General features: G+C 39.8%; 1 long non-coding RNA gene across 1 annotated transcript in view; it reads right to left on the bottom strand.

The window, feature by feature from the left end:
- Positions 1–210: 210 nt before the first annotated feature.
- LOC132649046 (uncharacterized) overlaps positions 211–18,711 on the bottom strand; it is a 127,166-nt gene continuing 108,665 nt past the window's right edge. Inside the window, exons 2-3 of the long non-coding RNA XR_009587467.1 lie at positions 16,299–16,407; positions 211–415 (exon numbers count right to left, since the gene is read on the bottom strand). This is a non-coding gene — a long non-coding RNA (uncharacterized LOC132649046). The remainder of the gene's footprint in view (positions 416–16,298; positions 16,408–18,711) is intronic.

Raw genomic sequence — 18,711 nt, 5'->3', positions numbered from 1 at the left:
GGTATTTGGTGAGATTCTGCATATGAGACAAAGAGTACCTGAAGGCCAGTGAGTTCACCAAGAACAACTGTTTAAAGAACTAATTATTTTCTACTATGAATAAATATAATAAGGAGTATTCTCTGTCTATTAAAAACGTACATGAAACACAAACATCACAGCTCCCGTTAGGATAATGAGATTATTTCTTTAATGTTAATAAGACTCGCTTGTGCTTCAGCTATATTCAGCTTTTCATGTATTCACGTATATTTATGGTGTCATAATGATTTTATTTCAAGCCATAAATTCAACTTCTTGAAAAACTGAAAACAGCTTTTCGTGCCGGGGACCCCTGTAAGATCTTCCCTGCGGTAGACTGCAGACAGCATGGTGGACTTCTCCAGCCTTTCCCAAACCTCTGAATAAAGTTGTTCTGAAAAAAAAAAAAAAGAGAGAAAAAACTGAAAACAAAATTCTCTGCTGGTCCATGTTAGGCATCTGTGGCAGGAACTGTATTCTGTTGCCCGGATCCTTCCTAAGGTGTGTAGATCTGAATTCCAAGAACTTCCAAGAACACCGTGGGACAGAACATTCAGTCATATCCTAATGGAGTATGATACAAGGAGAGAGAGAGAGAGGCACAGCCCAAAGATCAGTTTTCAGCTGGAGAATACTAAATCAAAGCCTGCCAAATTTGAACGGATTATTAGCACATATCATGTACTGCGTGTCAGGTAGCACAGCAGCCACACCCATGTTCCTTCTCCATAGGACATTTAACCCACCCATTTTTAAAGAATGTGAATTCTTTTGTTGAGAATTTAAGTGCCAAAGACATTCCTGCTTCAAGAAAGTCTGTCTGGCAGAGAAAAATAGATCAATCAGGCCCCCAGAAATTGATTGCAAGAAGGCTGCCTGTGTGGGTGGCAAGGACAGTGCAGCAATGTTTGAAAGCATGTCCATGGAGCGGGGCCAGGATCTAGATGGGGCTAAATGCACTCTCTGCTTCCCTAACTGCACCATTGTGGGTGGTAAAGAGGAGAGCTGATCTTTTGTTCTTTTCTATGGATGAGTGGTTGAATTTTCTCTACGCTCCTGAAAAGGTCCCAGTAGGCAGCTCCATCCATAACAGTAGAAAAGGGACATAACAAACTGAACCTAACTTGTAGGTGTGGTCAAAACAGCCTTCAGAGGCTCCAGGGGAAGGTGATTTTTTTTGTTCAGGATAGAGCGATTGCCCCACCCATTGCAAAAACTTTACGTGCTCAGAACAGAAGAAGGGAAAGATGTGTTAGCCGAAGTCAAGAGCAACATTTAGTAAACTCGAAGTTGTTGATCTCTGTTTTGCGTTTCCTTTAACCTCCAAACTAAAGTCTCTAGCATATTTTATTTTATTTTTTTTGCAGTACTGTGGATTGATGCTATGTATAGCCTTGTATTTGCTAGTACTCTACCACTGAGCTATATCCTCAGGTAAACTCCTTTAACTTTTTAAAAATAAGAACTGTAGCTCTAGATACATGATTTCATCACATCGTAAAATGCCTTTCTTTATCTATAAAGATACTACACCCATATACACCAGCTACTGTATGTGAAATGACCATACCCATCCATATATCTTCACTCTTTTAGTCTGGTAGTGCATTAAATTATATCAATTGATTTTCAAATTGTGTAAAAACTATTTGCTGCTGGAATAAATTCAAGTTTTTCATATATTTACTTCATATATATGTCTGCATACTTATTTTAAATATCATTTATCATTTTCTAAACAATAAAGCTGTTGGCAGCAGCATTCTTACACTGTCTTGCTTTTTTTAATCATTCATAATACTATAATTACATTGTAACAGTATTTGTAAAACCAAAGACATCTTGAGGAAATGGACCCTAGTATAGACCTTTTATGCTCTCCAGATTTGACAAGTTTATATGTCCGGGCTGGAGAGATGGCCATTATAGGCTAGGCTCACAACCAAAAATATGTTTATATGTCAAATAAATGCTTGCTGAATTTCAAAAAAGGAAGTTTACCTAACAAATGACTTGCTATGTCTCATTGTTTAGAACCTGACAGGCAAATGTTACAGATACTCAGTGAAGCCAAGAGGACGGAATGGGCAGAATTTCTCTTAGAATGTGGTACTTTGATAATATGACACCAGCTTAATCCAGAAGTCTCAACCTGATGGCAGCTTTCCTAGGAGATGAGTGGCTCCATCACTAGGCAAATCCTTCTCTGCTTGCTCAAAGTATCCATAGATTCTTTAGACTCAGATCTCTCATTCCTCTTGATTAGTTCTCCTTCTTCATTTTTCATAATAGACACTAAACACCATTAAGTGAAGGGTGGTGTAATGTCTCTCTAAGGTAGAACCTAAATACCATACACCGTTTGTCATTTTAAGCATATAAGGCTTCATTTCCTGTGATTTTCATTGAAGAGTGCTTTTTTGGGGAAACGTGAACTTACTGAAACAGGAAGGAAGGAGACGATGGTGTGCTAACCGGCCAAATTGGGAAGAGAACAAGCTGGAAAAATAAAGTGCATGATGGGCATCAGGTGAGTCTGAACGGTTCCCACAACTCATAGGTGACACCGTGCTTATCTTTCTATGTTTATTTAGTGTTTGTATTTAGCATAGCGTCCCGAAGGGCTACCGAGACTGCAGCAAGTGGTAACACAATCGTCTCCACTACAAGGTCATGGATACTCTTATGTGTTAAGAAAAAAACCAAATAGTGGGCAATTGTTTTAGCCTTTTCCTCAGAATTGGACATGACTCTCGTCAAGTTGAGCCATAGCAGCTGTGATCGCTTGTCCTTCTCAAGATCTGATTTATCAGTAGTTGTCTTGGAGGGAAGCTCACAAGATCCTAAAAGGCCCCGCCCTTTCCCAGCATTATGTAAGAGGTAAAAAAATTTCTCCCATGGACTCGTCAGCCATGCAGCTTTGCCTAAGCTGTTCATGCTGGGGGTCAGATTCCCCAGTGTTTCAGCTGCCCCAGTAACTCTTTTTCTTTCTGGGGCAATTAATTTCCATGTTTCTCCCCAGCAAAAGTTGGCTGACCTAAACAATCATTTCTAGGATGGCTGTGAGAGGGATTCTAGAAAGAATTAGTAACTGAGTTAATAGACTAAATAACCATCTACCCTTTAAATGTGAGTTAGTGTCACTCAGTCTCCCAGGTCCCAAGAGGAGCAGAGAGACTAAAGATGTGACATTTCTTTGCATTTTCATTCATGCTTGAACAGCAGAGTTCACTTTCCACACATACTGTGGGGCCAGCTTTACCACTACGCTTTGGGCCTTGGGCTGAGCTGCACTGCCAGATCTCCTCTTTCTCAGACTTTTGGACACAGGCACACTTAAGACACTTTCCTGTTCTTTCCCTTATAGATGGCTGGTAAGGGTGGTCCTTTGACTCTGTGATGGTGCGAGCTCTTTCTCACAATAAAGCACGTGTCTGTATCTCAGGTAGATAGATATCGCATACCTGTCCATGTTACTTCTGTTTCTCTCTTGATAATTCTGTCTCATGCACATATTTTATTTATCCATATATCTGTTGATAAACACTTAGATTATTTCAATATGTTTTTGGCTCTTATGAATCTTGCCATGTGACCATGGGACAGCAGGTGCCCTAGTCTTAAGTTCTTTGGATGAACAAGCTGATGTGGTGCTACTGACAGACCACATAGATGCTTTTAATTTATCAAGACTCTTCACACTGCTTTAATAGTGATTACATAAGAATTCACATTTCCACCAACACTCTACAAAATACTCTTCCTACTCCCTTTCCTACGTTTGCTTTGGTGTTTTTGTTAATGTCATAGCATATATGAGGCAATAGTTCATTAATAGTTTTGAATTTCCTGATGGCTAGTGGTGCTTTAAATATATATTTTTTTCACATTCTGAGAGGCCATTTTGTGTGGAGGTCCTTATTATTTTAGAATGTAAAGATGAGGCATAAAACTATTTTCTATCATTCTATAGTTGCCTCTTTTTAAAATATTTTTGAGAATATAATATAATTGCCTGATTTCCCCTTCTTTTTCTTCTTTCTAACCCCCTAAATACCTCCATCCCTGTCCTGCTCTCTTTCAAATTTATGACTTCTTTTTCTTTAATTGTTTTTAAATGTGTTCATAAACATATAAATACATCCTGCTCAGTCTGTATAATGTTATTTGTATTTATATGTTTTTCAGACTGACAATTTGATATTGGATTAGCAGTTGCTATGCTCTTCCATGAGGAAGACTATTTCTCCTGCTCTCAGCATTAGTCAGATGACTGTAGTTCTTTGTATAAAGAATAAAGTCTTGGAGAAGAACCCACCCATGATCAACACTTTACTACATGAGAATACTTCCTGTCTTTATTTTAAATATTTGTCCTTGCACTCGCAGGTAAGTGTAATTCTCACTCCTCTTCAAGGCAACTTCTCTTTGCATAAGATGGAGAAAACCACAAACTAGCAAACTAAAGAGTTGTGGAGTCCAGTCCTAATTGATAGATCTACAGTACATTGTCTGTACCTAAGGCTCAGGGATCACTGTGGAAGAGGTGGCAGAAAGATTTTAAGTGCCAGAGGAAGAGAGGGTTTGTTGTGAGATTGTGACTAGTAGGAATATCAGAAGTTCCACTCCTAAAGTGGAACTTCCCAACACAATTGCCTAAACATGAGATGGATAAAGACAACAATAGACATGCCAAGGTGGACAGAAAAAGTGCAGGAAGCTTCAGTTCTACGTGAAGGACACCCAAATTAGCTATTTTTCTTTTGCTTTTATAAGACACCTTGACAAGGACAACTTATAAAAGGAAGGGTTTCTTTTGAGTTTGAAGGTTAGAGCCCATGACGGTGGAACAAAAGCATGGTAGATAGAACACCAACTCACTGTAAAGGGGGCCATCCTTAGGTGGGTGGGCCCGGGTTATATGATAATGGGAACTGGAAATGATTCCAAGAGAAAGCAAGGAAAGTAGCATTCTTCATGGCGTCTGCTTCAAGTTTCTTCCTTCCCTAATTTCCTGCCCTGACTTCTCTAACCTGAAATATAAAATAAACTCTTTCTTTCTCCATTTTCTTTTGGTTATGGTGTTTAACACAGCACCAGAAAGCAAGCTAGAATAATAGTGAAACTCATTTTACAAGACCAGCATTATCCGATACCCAAAGACATTAAAGAGAAAGAAAACCATGTGTCATTATCCCTGATAAACATAGATTCAAAAATTCCTCAAAAATACTAGAAAATTGAATTCAACAGCACATGAAAAGTAATATAAGCTGTGATTAGGTGATACTTATCCCCAGGATGCAAGGATGAGTCAACATACATAAATAAATGTGATACATTAACAGAACACAGGAAAAAACTGGCATTTTTATTACAGTAGATGCAGGAAAAGCACTTGACAAAATTCAACATCCTTTTATAATAAAAAAACACTCACCCATTTATGCACAGAGGAAAAAGCACAGAAAAACAGCTCTGGAGCATAGTGACAATCATCCATGTTGTTGATTATTAATATTTATTCTTGATTTAACTTTTAGTTATACAGCAGTTATTCCTAAACCAACTAAACCAGTATGCCCAAATCACCACACAGAGACTAGGATGTATTTAATTAACCTACAGCACAATGCTGGGCAATGATTACTCCATCCTAACCTCCCAAGCCCACATAGCTTCCTCCCATTCAGATCTCTCACATTATACTTGCTTTTAGTCACATCTTAGGTCCAGTTCATCTCTCCTGGTGGTTCCAAGTCCTCTCCTCCCCAGATCTCTGTTCCTGACTCTCCTCCCACTTGCTTCTTTCTCCTCTCCTCTGTACCAGGACGTCCCACTCTATTCTCTCCATTGGCTGGTTGTTTTATTGACGATATGGAGAACAAATGGTGGCATGCTTACACAAACTTATTGTAAGCATCACAATACAATGTCTAGATTGAAACCAGATAGTGGGGTAGAGAAATCAGCATTTGAATGAACAAGGGTAAATTGTATACATTATACAAGGACATTATACCAACACATCCATGGCAAGGGCGTCCCATAACTAATATTCAACAGTAGAGAAATGAGATTTTTTTTTCTCCTAAAATCAGGACCACCGTCTCTTTCCAGTACAGTGCTGGTAGTGATGGCTAGAAAATTTAGGCAAATAACATATATTAAAAGAATTGTGGTGGTTTGAATGATATGTGCCCCATAGCCCAGGTACTTGAATACTTGGTTCCCAGCTTGTGGCTGTTTAAGGAAGCTTTGCTGAAGGAAGTATGACACTTGGGGTGGAAATTGAGATTTCAAAAACTCACCTTAGTTCTAATTTGCTCTCTTTGTTTCCTGTTTGTATTTCAAGATGTGAGCCCTCAAATCTCAGCTGGTGCTCCAGCCACCATGCCTTTCTTCTACCAGCATGGACTCTGCCCTCTAAACCATCAAATTCAAATGCTTTCTCTGTGAGTTCAATACCAGCCTGGTTTACATAGCACATTCCAGGACAGCGAGGGCTATATAGAGAGACTGTGCCTCAATAGATAAATAAATAAATAAATGAAAAACATTAACATTACTTCTTTAATATTCATTAAAATCCAATGGTGAAATCATCAGTTCTTGAGATTTTTCTTAGAGGGATTTTTGATTACTGATTTAATGTTCTTACTTTTTTAAACTATAACATTTTTAAATTTAAAATTTTAATTTTTTTCTTTACAATTTATTCATCATATATCCTGATTGAAGCCCCCTCCCTCAACACCCCCCAGTCCCACTGTCTCTCCCTGTTCCTCCCATCCTCTTCCCCTAGCCCACTAAAAGGGGGAGTTCTCCACTATTGCTATCTGCCCATAGCTTGTTAAGTCTCATCAGGACTATCTCGATCCTCTTTCTCCGTGGCCTGGCAAGGCTGTATCATCAGGAGCGAGTGATCAAAGAGCAGTCAACTGATTTCATGATAGAGCCATCCCCTGCTCCCCTCACTCAGAGATCCACATGGAGACTGAACTGCCACATCCTCTCCTCCCATGATCCTCCGTTGGTGTATCAGTCTATGCAGGACAACCTGGCTTTCCTTACTTTTTATTCAGACTGTATTCTTCACTGAGATTCCTTGGTAGATTGTATATTTTTAAGAATTAACCATTTCTTTTAGGTGATCCATTTTGTTGGTATAAAAATTTTGACAGCAGTTTATTTGATCCTCATATTTTATGATATTGATAGAGATGAATTGTCCTCTCACTTAATGGAGTTTCTTGTTCTTGGGCTGAAAAATTGAAAGCTTTGTTCATCTTAAATAAAAACCAGAGTTACTTGGATTGTTTCTATCATTTTCCTAGTATCTGTAAGAATCTTAGTAATTTCTGACTCTTATGAATTGGAGCTTATTTTGTTTTACTTCCTTAGGATGTATCATTAGGTTGTTTTCTTGAAACCTTCCCTTTACCCTAATTTGGCATATCTCCCTACAAACTTCTGCTTTGAATACTTCCCAGACATCTTGGTAAGTTGTGTTCATTTTAGTTATTTTTTTGTATTATAATTTAGGTGTTTTTTAAAATTCACTTTAGATCTCTATTGTATCCCCCTCTCTCCTCTCCTCTGGTCCTGCCCTCACACCCTCTTCTCCCTTTCTGTCCTCCCCTTCTCTTCAGAAAAGGAGAGTCTCCCCTCCAAACCACCCCAGCACATCAAGTTGGATCAGTACTAAATGCATCTTGTTCCACGAAGGCCCCCCAAAGGAGGCCCGGATAAGAGAAAGTGATCTAAAAACAGGCAACAGAGCCCATGTCAGAGGCAGCCCTCATTCTAATTTGCTAGGGACCCTCATCAAGACGAAGCCGCCCATCAGCTACGTATGTGTAGTGGATCTAGAGCCAGTTGATGCACACTCTGGTTGGTGGTTTAGTCTCTGTGAGCTCCCATGATCCTTGATTAGTGGGTTTTCTTGTGGAGTTTTTATCCACGTCCCTCTGTCCTTCCCCCAACTCTTCCACAAAACTCCACAAGCTTGCCTAATGCTTTGCTGTGGATCTCTGCATCTGTTTCCACCTGCTGCTGGGTGAAGCTCTCAGAGAACAATTATGCTAGTCTCCTGTCTGCAAGCAGAGTAGAGTATCATCAATAGTGTCAGGGGTTGGCTCTTTCCTATTGGGTGGGTCTCTATTTGGGGACAGTCATTGTTTGGCTCTTCCCCCGATCTCTGTTCCATCTTTATCCCTGCACACCTTGTTGGCAGGGTAAATTTTGGGTCGAAGGTTTCCTGGGTGGGTTGGTCTCCTTTTGAAGCTTTTTTCAAATCTCTTTCTCATTTTACCCTTAACTTACTGGTTGTTCCAAGGTGTCGTTATTTCCCTGTATTTGTGACTTTTTCCCATTGTGCAGCTGTTAGCAATAACTGATTTCATACTATCACACTTTAAAATACTTTATATACTTTTGACATTGCAAAATTTGGGAAGAATTATTTTGTGAGTGAACATGATCTCTGCTTGTGAGCTCAATGGTCTGCTATGTGGAGAACGTGTATTCTGCTGCTGCTGGATGGAGTGTTGTGCAGGTTCCTGAAGCCCCTTTGCACAGCCACACTGAGACATCCATTTCGCCATATTTACAGGTTATTCATCCTGTTCCTAAATAATATCCACTATATTAATATATTATATCTGTCTATTAAATTATCCATTGATAGAAATTTTGGTTGTTTCTAGATTTGTGTTATTATGACAAAACTGACAGACACATCCAGGTAGAAGACTTCAGATACTTGGGCATTGGGTGACTGGATTACGTACAGGGTGGATATCTGGTTTTTCAATGAACCTTTCAGAGGAAGTATATGAGAGTAAAGGTTGCTCATTATCTCGGTCAAGACTTCAGGGCAACATCATGTGTATAATACATTTTGGGCTCAGTTAAAAATGTACTATTCTCATTTTTGTAATGTTGGACCAACAACATTAATTATGACCTGATTGGTTAGAAGTAACTTAGTACAACAGTGGTGAGAAAGATGGTTACTTCTGCTAGGTTTCATGTGGAGCAGGATGTAGTTTGAGAGAGGGAAGGAATCGGATTATCTCTCAGGTAAAAGGTTTACTAATGTCACCAAGACTGCTTCAGGGTCTAAGTGAAACGTCAGCTTTGGGGAGTAGGAGGAGTTATACTGCCAAGGTGTAGGTAGAGATACTTTGACATTGCTAAATTAGGTTAAAGGTCACTACTACATGCTCCACAGTTTGGGCTCAGAAAAGTGCCTGCACAGTCTACAGCTTAGTTGGGGTAAACAATCCGATGGGGATTCCCACAAAACAATGTGCCTGGTTGATACACATGTCGGTCAGGGGTCAGGATGTCGCTAACCCCAGGCAGAAAGTAGTCTGCATGTATGTTTGTCCTGGTTGCATTCCTTCGCAGTGGTATTCAGCCTTTCTAATGCTGTGACCCTTTAATATTGGTCCTCATGTTGTGGTGAGCCCGACCATAAAATTATTTTGTTGTTACTGTACCTTTGCTACTGTTAGTAATCACAATGTAATAGCTGATGTGTAGGATATGCAATATGTGACCCCATGGGGGTCACAGTTTGAGAACCAGTGGTTTAAGGTCTGGCTGCCTGTTTCCAGGAAGGAAAGTTCCCATCTGCGTACTATGCCTTCTGTCACCAACATTCTATTTTTACCAGCCTCCTGCTCTGGCAGGAATTAATTTTTGAAGGTGTCTAATTATCAACTGAGATAACAGAAGCTATTTTTGGAACCTCAGGAGCTTTCCATAAACTCTACAATAAAACAGTTCACACCATTGTGTTCTCTGGCTTTCCCTGAATGACAGGAACCCATTTACTTTCCGTGGGGCACCAACAGCAGCTAAAGAAAGAATTCTACTCAAGTCTAGTTGAATAAAGTGATGGTTTTACTGTAGCAAGACTATGGGTAAGGAGTTACACGCAGCATGGGTGATTCAAATTGCAGCTGCATCACTGAAAAGGCAAGGGTGGCCTGAGTCACAAATCAAGAAATCAGCTCTCCATACAGCCTGCAGGCAACTCTAGTTGGTCAGTGTCTTCCTGACAAATGTTACTGCATATGTAACCTTGGGGTGGAGCTAGTGCCCTTGTTCTAGGAACTCCCTGAGACTTGTGAGCTTTGGCTACTTCCTGAGCCTCAATAAACTTCATTCCAGCATGGAATATTTCAATTCGGAGGAAACTGCTATATTTCTGGCTACAGCTGGCTGCTCAGTCATTGATTGGGGGATCTGAAGCTGCTGACATCATAGGCCAGGCTTGCAAAGAGTACGCTTCTGCTGTGAGCACCACTTGACACCCGTAGCCTTTTGTACCGGTTTACTGGTCAGATGAAAGTCAAGTTACAAACGCACAGCCCTAAGAGTTTAAAGTTGCTTTGCTTCCTTTTTTTATTTTTTTATTTTTTGGTGAGGGTGCATGCAAGATGTGGTAACTGCTATTTTACTACCCTGGAGACATCCAGCACCACCTGGCCACTAAATCCTTATATATTCCGTCACAGGTATGTGCATGTATCCTGAAAGCACTCCTCTTTTGCCTTCTAAGCCTTCCAGTTTGCCACCTCTTACACAACCTAGCTTCTGTTGACGTGTCTATAATGGATCAATAAATTCTTTGCTCTGTTGATTATTTGTTGGCGGTGAAGATGTGCTGTCACACCTTATCGTGAATGTTGCTGTCTATCCCGAGAAAATCAGGTTTCACCCAGGGCTGTGTATTATATCTTTTCATGGGTTTGATAGAACCAAAGCACAGCGGTATGGACTGGCCGCATATAATTTATCCGTTAGCCTGCTCTAGCAAAGATACTGTCTTCAGCACAGCAAGCACAATTATGGTTTCTGCTTGGCTAAGTTTTCAGCAGTCTACAGTCATTTTGAAGATCCATCCTTTGCAGGATATAATGGGGCAGCCCATAATCTACCATGACAACTCAGGCAATCCAGCTTTGTTCAGCATGGGTGATCATGTTCCTGTGGCTTTCAAGAGCCATGTTAGCACGAAGATCGCTCTGTCCCCTGGGAACAGAGGAAACACTGTCAGGACCTTGCACCCCAATCAATCAGCTACTGCTTAGTAAGTCTTCTTATCTGGTCTTCATGACCAAGAATTCTCAGAAGCCAATCCTACAGAAGTGTCTTTGGTCAGCTAATTCTCACAACTCCCTATGCTCATCACCTCTCCAATCTTCCTCAGGCTTTCCAGGCATGTTGAAGGTGTATATTAGTCTGGGCTCTTCAGAGAAACATAAAAAAAAATGTTCTAAGTGCATATTAAAAGAGGATTTATTAGGTGTTTTACTGCATGTGGTCTGGTGTTGTCGAACAATGGCTTTCCTAACACTGGAGAATTGGTGCCTGCTTACTCCACAAGCCTGGATGCTCAGGGTCTAAATCTAGTGCTAGAAGCCTAAATAGTTTCTAAACCGTGATGGTCAGTCCATGCTGCTCAGGTTGGAAGGCTGAAGGAGCGGGGGTTTTACGTTCAGCAAAGGATGAAAATAGCAGCTGCAGCTGCAACAGCGGGATTGATAAACTCACTAGAATGCCATGAAGACAAGATGGTCAAAAGAACCGATCTTTGTCCTGGATGTCCTCATACCTGGGAGACCACCAGAAGGCTCTGCCCACATTTAGAGTGCGTCTTTCAACTTCAAATACCTTAATCCCTCACACATGCACCAGGTTTTAGTTGGTGCCAGGTAGAGTCAAGTTGACAGGCGAGAGATGAGCCATCAAGACAGCACAATTCTCACTGTGTGTTAGGGGAAGCATCTGATAGCAGGTTTCACATCCTCCATGGAGATGAGCCCATCTACACTGGAGTGAGAAGCAGCTCTAAACAGAGGGTACATTAGCTCTGAAAAGGCTGAGGGTTTGAAGAAGTCTACAGAGTCACAATTTCCAGGGACATTCACTCAGAGAGGCCTATTCCGTGTGATAAGTTTCAATCCTTCCCTAACCAGGAAAGGGTTAATGTAACTGACTTGCCTTGGTGAGCAGTTCAGTCCTCTTAGAGGTGCCAAAAATTCCGGGTCCCCGGCTTGTTCCTCTATGGTGGTTGCTCTATGCTTACACTCCCTCATTTGTGGGAGAATATTATAAGGAGGACTTTCCTGCTCCCTAACTTAGACGTCAACCATTTTCAACCGCCCTTATGTTAGCTTATTTGGGTCTGTGCCTCACTATATGCTTATCCTGTACTATATGGCTAAAATCCTCTTGTACGTGGTGTACATACTCAGTGTGTCTTTCTCGGTCTGGGGCACCTCACTCAGGATAATCTTTTCTAGTACCGTTGTGTAAATGTGCCCCAGTTTCTTTTCCCATTTTTCAGTTGAGGGACATCTAGGTTGTTTCCAGATTCTGGCTATTACAAATGAAGCTGCTATGAACATATTTGAGCAAGTGTCCTTTATGTATGGCAGAGTGTCTTTGGGGGTACAAACCCAGGACAGGGGCCTTTCACAGTAGTCCTCTGAGAGGTTCTACCCAGCAGTGCCTCAAATCAGATGCTGAAACCCACAGCCAAACATTGATTGCATAAGGAGTCTTGGCAAATAGTGGGAGGAAAGAGAAAAGGATCTGGAGGTGACAGGAACTCCAGAAGAAAAACAACAAAGCCAACTAGCCAGGACCCATTTGTTAAGACTGAAGCATCAACCAAGGACCATGCATGAACTGAATCTAGGTCCCCTACAAAGATGTAGCAGAGAGGCAGCTTAGACTTCAAGTGGGTCCTCCTGTAAGGGAAGTGGAGACTGCATCAGATACAGACTTCCTTGCTAGCTTTCCGATCAATTTCCCCTGGTGTCACTGCTTTGACAGGCCATAGGGGAAGAGTATGTGCTCGGTCCTGATGTAACTTGATAAGCTGGGATGGATTGGAAAGGGAGCTCCCCTTTTCTGAGAAAAAGGGGAGAGGGGAGGGAGAGAGAGTGGGATTGGAAGGCAAGGAGGGAGGGGGCTACAAGGATGTAAAGTAAATAAGATAAATAAATGAGATAAAAAAACAACAAAGAACCAGAGTATAAAAGCAGAGACATAAAATACAAGGAGAAAACATCTTAAGAGGAAAATAAGAGATTGGAAGATCTATGTACTTACTTATATGAATCTATGATATTAATTTACAGATAACATATGGTACTCTAATAGTAATATGTAATGTTTATGAAATTTATGTATTAACTAGTAAATAGTACAAGTCCTAACCATGAGGAGATGGGTGTATACCATTGGCACATCGGAATAGCAATACTCAAATATTAATAAAGAAAAAATTTCATGAAATCAAGATTGGAACTGTTCTTGAGAACCAAATTTAGTTTAAACATGAACTGATGATAAAATATCTACTTATACACATTTTAATCACATGGGTTCTTTTTTTTTTTTAAGTACCACAGAGTTTTATTAAAACGTTAGGGTGCCCCAAACATAACGCAGACAGTCCTTAGGGAATACAAAATATTTATACAAAATGTTTTATTTCTAAGTTTTTAAAGCATACTCTTAACACAAAATTTTAAACTCTCATCTGATAAAATTTCCTCACTAGTTATGTATTTCATTGCTGACAAAATACATGGTGCTCTAGTTACTTTTTTGTTGCTCTGATAAAACCCACTGACCTAAAGCAACTTGGAGGAAGAAAGCATTTATTTGGCTTACATTTCTGGCTCACAGTCTGTCACTGAAGGAAGCCAGGACAGGAACGTGAAGCAGAAACCATGTGGGAATCTGTTTCTTGTCTTCCTCTGTGGCTCACTCAGTCTTAGCTAGTTACAGTCTTAGCTAGCTCTCTTCCATAGCTTACGACCACCTGCCCAGAAAATACCAACACCGCACACAGGCAGCTGGGCAGAAAGTAAATAAATCACATGGGTTCTTAAAGCCCATAGACAGAGAACTTTGACTAGCTAAGTCAAGAAACACAAAGGACAGACAGACATCATTTCAGAAGGAAAGACAGATGTTATTTCAGAAGGAACTGCTGCACAGTTTGTTTTTATTTCCTCTGGGCTGCCACACAGGCAAAAGGAAATAATTGTCTTAATGTGGCATTTTCTGCTTTATATAGGATTCTTGGCCTGCAATCATTTTATCTCACAAGGAAACAGGAAGATGTTATATCAGAATTCATACATACCCACTAACACCACATATTTTGTATGTCTGGGAAAAATATTAGATGATAATCCTCAACCCACTGAGCAAGATGGAAAAGACGCAAACAGAAAGCAATGGCAAATAATGAAATGTAACACCTTTAAATTTAAATAGCTCATAGGTCATCTGAAACAAAATGAATGGCCAATAAGGGCAAGCTAAAAATGCTATTGACTGTGTCGTGAGCAACATCAGACAAATCTAGGAATCATCAGTGCATCAGAAGAGGGAGGCCGTCGTGAGATGGTAAAGTAAAAACATTTGGTAGCAAGAAAGGAAGAAGGAAATGAAACTGTTGTAGATTTTCTTGAGAACCATCTATTTGTTCTGTCAAGTTTTCTTTTTTCTTTAGAAGCAATTGTTCAGCTGTGAGAATAAAGGAGTGGCAAATAATACTTAGCTGGAAAAATAAATAATGGATACTAAATTATAACTCCAGAAAGTACCCAGGAAAGAAACAAAACGAATACAGAGTAAAGCTGAAAGAGACCACTGACTCATTCCATTAAATAAGCTAGATTCAATTTTCTCTTTGTCCATGTGTATTGCCAGACTGGATTAAGAAAATGAAACCCATTTATATACCTTTTACAAGAAATGCTTGTCAAATGACTAAGGTCAAAATAAAGACACAGGGAAAATAAATGCAAATCCAGCAAAGCCATGTTTATTGCAACATTATTTTCATAGTAAAGCTCTGGAATCAACCTAAGGGTCAACTGATGGGAAACAGGCACAAAAAATGCGCAATTATCTGCATTTTTATTTATACCCTACAAATGCAATGTTGCTTAGCCCTACTAAAGAAGATAATTCTGGCATTGTTTCAACAAGCGTCAACATGGAGAATGTTCTGCTAAATGAAATAATCTGGGCACAGAACAACAAACATTGCATTATGTTTCTTACCCATGGAATCTATAACCATGTTATGATACTCATCCATGCAACCTTTAATAAAGTCAAAGCCACAGAAAGAGACTAAGATGGTGGTCAGAGGATGGATGAGAGAAGAGAATGTTTGCTACATAGTAAATCTTTTAGTTGTGTTGAAAAAAACATTCTGGAAGTTTAATGCCTAGAATGGACTCATGGATTATAATACTCATGAATACTTAGAATTTGTTTCTACATTAGGTCTCCAAGATCTCATTCCACAGAAATATAAGTATATGAGGTGACAGAAATTTGAATGAGATTGATTCTGGTAGTTATTTCACAATATATATAAATAAAATATCACATTGAGTACTTTAAAATATCGAAATTTATTTGTCTACACTGTATCAATAAAGCTGGGGGATACAGTGTTCAAAATATAATGATCAAATTATAAAGCATGATTCATAAATCCATAAACCAACATTATAAAATAAATACACATAAAGCAAAGAATTGCTATGAATGATATTGCTTGATGTACATGTTTACAAATAAAGACTTCACTGCAACTGCCATAGATGAACAGATCAAAATATAATATGGACAAAGAAATGAATTTTTAAAGGATATTACGTAATGGCTAGAGATGTGACTTAGTTGTAGAACACGTGCATACCGCTTGTGAGACCCTGACTTTAAGCCTCCTACCAAACACACACACACACACCACAACACAATAATAAATTATATATGCTATGGGGACCATGTCTCATTTGGAAACATTTCATTCTTAGCTATATGCCAAGCTAAGACACAACCCAGTAATATTTACTGTTTACTGTGTTTATTCAAAGCTGTTGTGAGAGAAATAACATGTTCATGTGTTCTTGGTAGAGAATTCCCTGTCCTTCATTGAATCTGTGCTTTAATATAATGCTTGGGAAAATATTGAAACATTAAGGGAAAAATTGAGGACCTCATGATAACTTTGAAACACGGAATTAGAGAAGGTTTTTAGATTGTGCAGGGAAATTTTGAATGCAAGATCATTGTATTATTTGTTTTCCTCCTTGTTATGATTGAGCATGTGGCAGGAAGTGAGCTAAGGAACGAAGGGTTTCTTCTGGAACACAGCTCATCAGGACAACTGGGGCAGAAAAGAGACCTTGGAGGCAGAAACACCCAGGACTCCTCACCATGTCACGTGTGACTCAGGCTTGCAGAGCTTGTCTCTGGGTTCTCTGCCCAGGTAACAGAGTCTAGCTTGACTTCAGATGTCCACAGCTTGGTTGGTCCCTACATGATCTGTAAAAGAAATACAGCCAAAACAGCAATCATAATTTTTATTTTCATTTTTAGGAATAAAAACACAATTTTTATTTTTAGAAATAAAAAAATTACTATGTTTCACGAAAAACAAAACAAAACAAAAACAAAAACAAGGATTCTATCTAACCTTGACAACTGTGAATCTAAATGGGGAAAAATACATTTAGAAAGGCTGGCTTCAAAGACAAGCAGAGAGAGAGAGAGAGAGAGAGAGAGAGAGAGAGCTCGATTTTTGTTTTACATGAGTAAAACCGTATCATTGGATGGTACAACAGAAGGTGCCGCAAACACTAGTGAGGAATAAACTAGAACAGGATGAGAGGATTCCAAACATGCCAGGCTGCACATTGTGACTCTCTTCCCTGCTTTTCAGAAAAATCCCTTTTTATTGAAAACCCTATATAATGTTCATTAGAATCAAAAAGCGTATTCTGTGGAATGACTCAAAGGTTAGTCAAACAAACATGCATCATACATTTTTGTAATTCTAAGTTTTTTTTTTTTTAAATAACACTGTATTGTAAAACACACAGTTCTAGGGGAAAAAAATACGAGAAATGTCCAAGTTGCTAAAATGGCATGGTTATAATTTTTCTGTACATTGATCTACATTCTGATTAAAGAAGAGTCTGGGAAGCATAACTAGGTGTATATTTCTTCTTTGTGATTACATTGTGTGTGACAATTGTTGGCTAGTAAAGAGTGGCCAAGTTCAGTACCCTGAGGATATGGTACCTATAGCCAGTAAGCCAAGGGCGGAGGGGAAAGTGCTGAGGATGCTTGGTAGCGTGCACTTTGCTTTCCTAGGGAGAAAGTAATGCTGAGACTTGTGCTCATGTCCTGATGAGCCTATTGGAGCAGCTGTGGTGCCGAGAGCCATACCTGGCACCTGTGAAAGGTCAAGATTATCTATTCATATGATTTGCCCTTCATTTCTATTTATAGATGCTGATTTATCCATCTTTTTGTCTGGGACAGACCTTCACCCATGACAAATGCAGTTAAAATGCGACACACTGTAGATGAATCACTAGTTGTGGACATTTATTTTATTGGTAGACTCTGGAGACTAAATTCAAATAAGTATGCAAGCACATCTCAGGCTTTATGCAAGAGAACTCAGCTGACCTTGCCATGTTCAATTAGACAGTGTACTGTGCAGCAAAGGCAAGCGGTTCTGGCCTGAACCCATTTTGAGCACATCTGCGTCTGTCCTTCCAGAGGACAAGAGCTACAAAGAGAGAAGCAGATGAGGCATGTCATTCTAGATGAAGGCACCTCCGCGGCCAAAGAGGAGTATTACTGTAATATTGATCTTTATAGGCATGAAGTCTATCTGAGGCAGATCTGTATTCCTCTTTGTAACATACACGTAGGTTTTACCCCACACTTGAAGTATATGGATGAGTAGGAGGCTTTCCTTAGAATAAGACCCCCAAACAAGTGAACAGCTGCGACCAGTCTTTTTCACAAACTATAAATGTTCTAGGCTTCCTTAGGATACAGCAGTGCCGTACGTTATAATACGCGCATGGCTGCCCTGTTATCTGCCCGTCGCATGGTGCTGTCAACCTTCCCTCATTCTCTACAACGGGCAGTCCTAATGCCTGCTGGCTTCACAGACTCTCCTAGCTTATCCTTGATGGGAAGAGACAAAGAGGTGTGAAACTGACTGGAAAAGATCTTAGGCTTTTCTAGCAGGAGCATATTCTTGAAAGACCTGAAAGTGATAACTTTCCACATGTTTTCGCAAATATATCCGAAATACACATATATATTCCCCATTGAAGTGATGGAAAGTTTCCTCGTTATGATTTGCTAGGACAGGGAGAGCTATAAAGAAGGTGTGGATGAGAAACTACAGAAATTGTCTTGTCCCCTGGAGGTCAGTGCTGGCTAGGGGCATTGGTATCTTAAGAACGCAGTAACAGCTTCCAAGCAGAGCTCAGCAAAATATCTACTGTAGTAGCAGGACATAGGCAATAGTGAGTTGGGGAAGGGGAGGGGAAGCTTGTCAAGGTATTTGAGGAATGAGTGGAGCTGTGATAATAAAAGGCATCCAATGGCAAAAGGTCAAGTTCCATGATGCTCATTTTGCGTATGGGATTGGATGTGGCTTTCCTGTAATTCCCACATATCTGCCTCGGTAGCTCAGGGGTGACTACAAAGCACTTTGCTGTAAGATTTTCAGATTTACCATCTCAGCCTCAATTTTTTTTTTTCTCATGAGCAATGAAAATACAACCACAGGATGAACTGAAATCATTTGAATTTCAGTTA

This window comes from Meriones unguiculatus, chromosome 18, assembly GCF_030254825.1.
Source record: "Meriones unguiculatus strain TT.TT164.6M chromosome 18, Bangor_MerUng_6.1, whole genome shotgun sequence".
NCBI lineage: Eukaryota > Metazoa > Chordata > Mammalia > Rodentia > Muridae > Meriones > Meriones unguiculatus.
The sequence above is the reverse complement of the archived record's forward strand: the minus strand, read 5'-3'. Positions and strand labels throughout refer to the sequence as shown.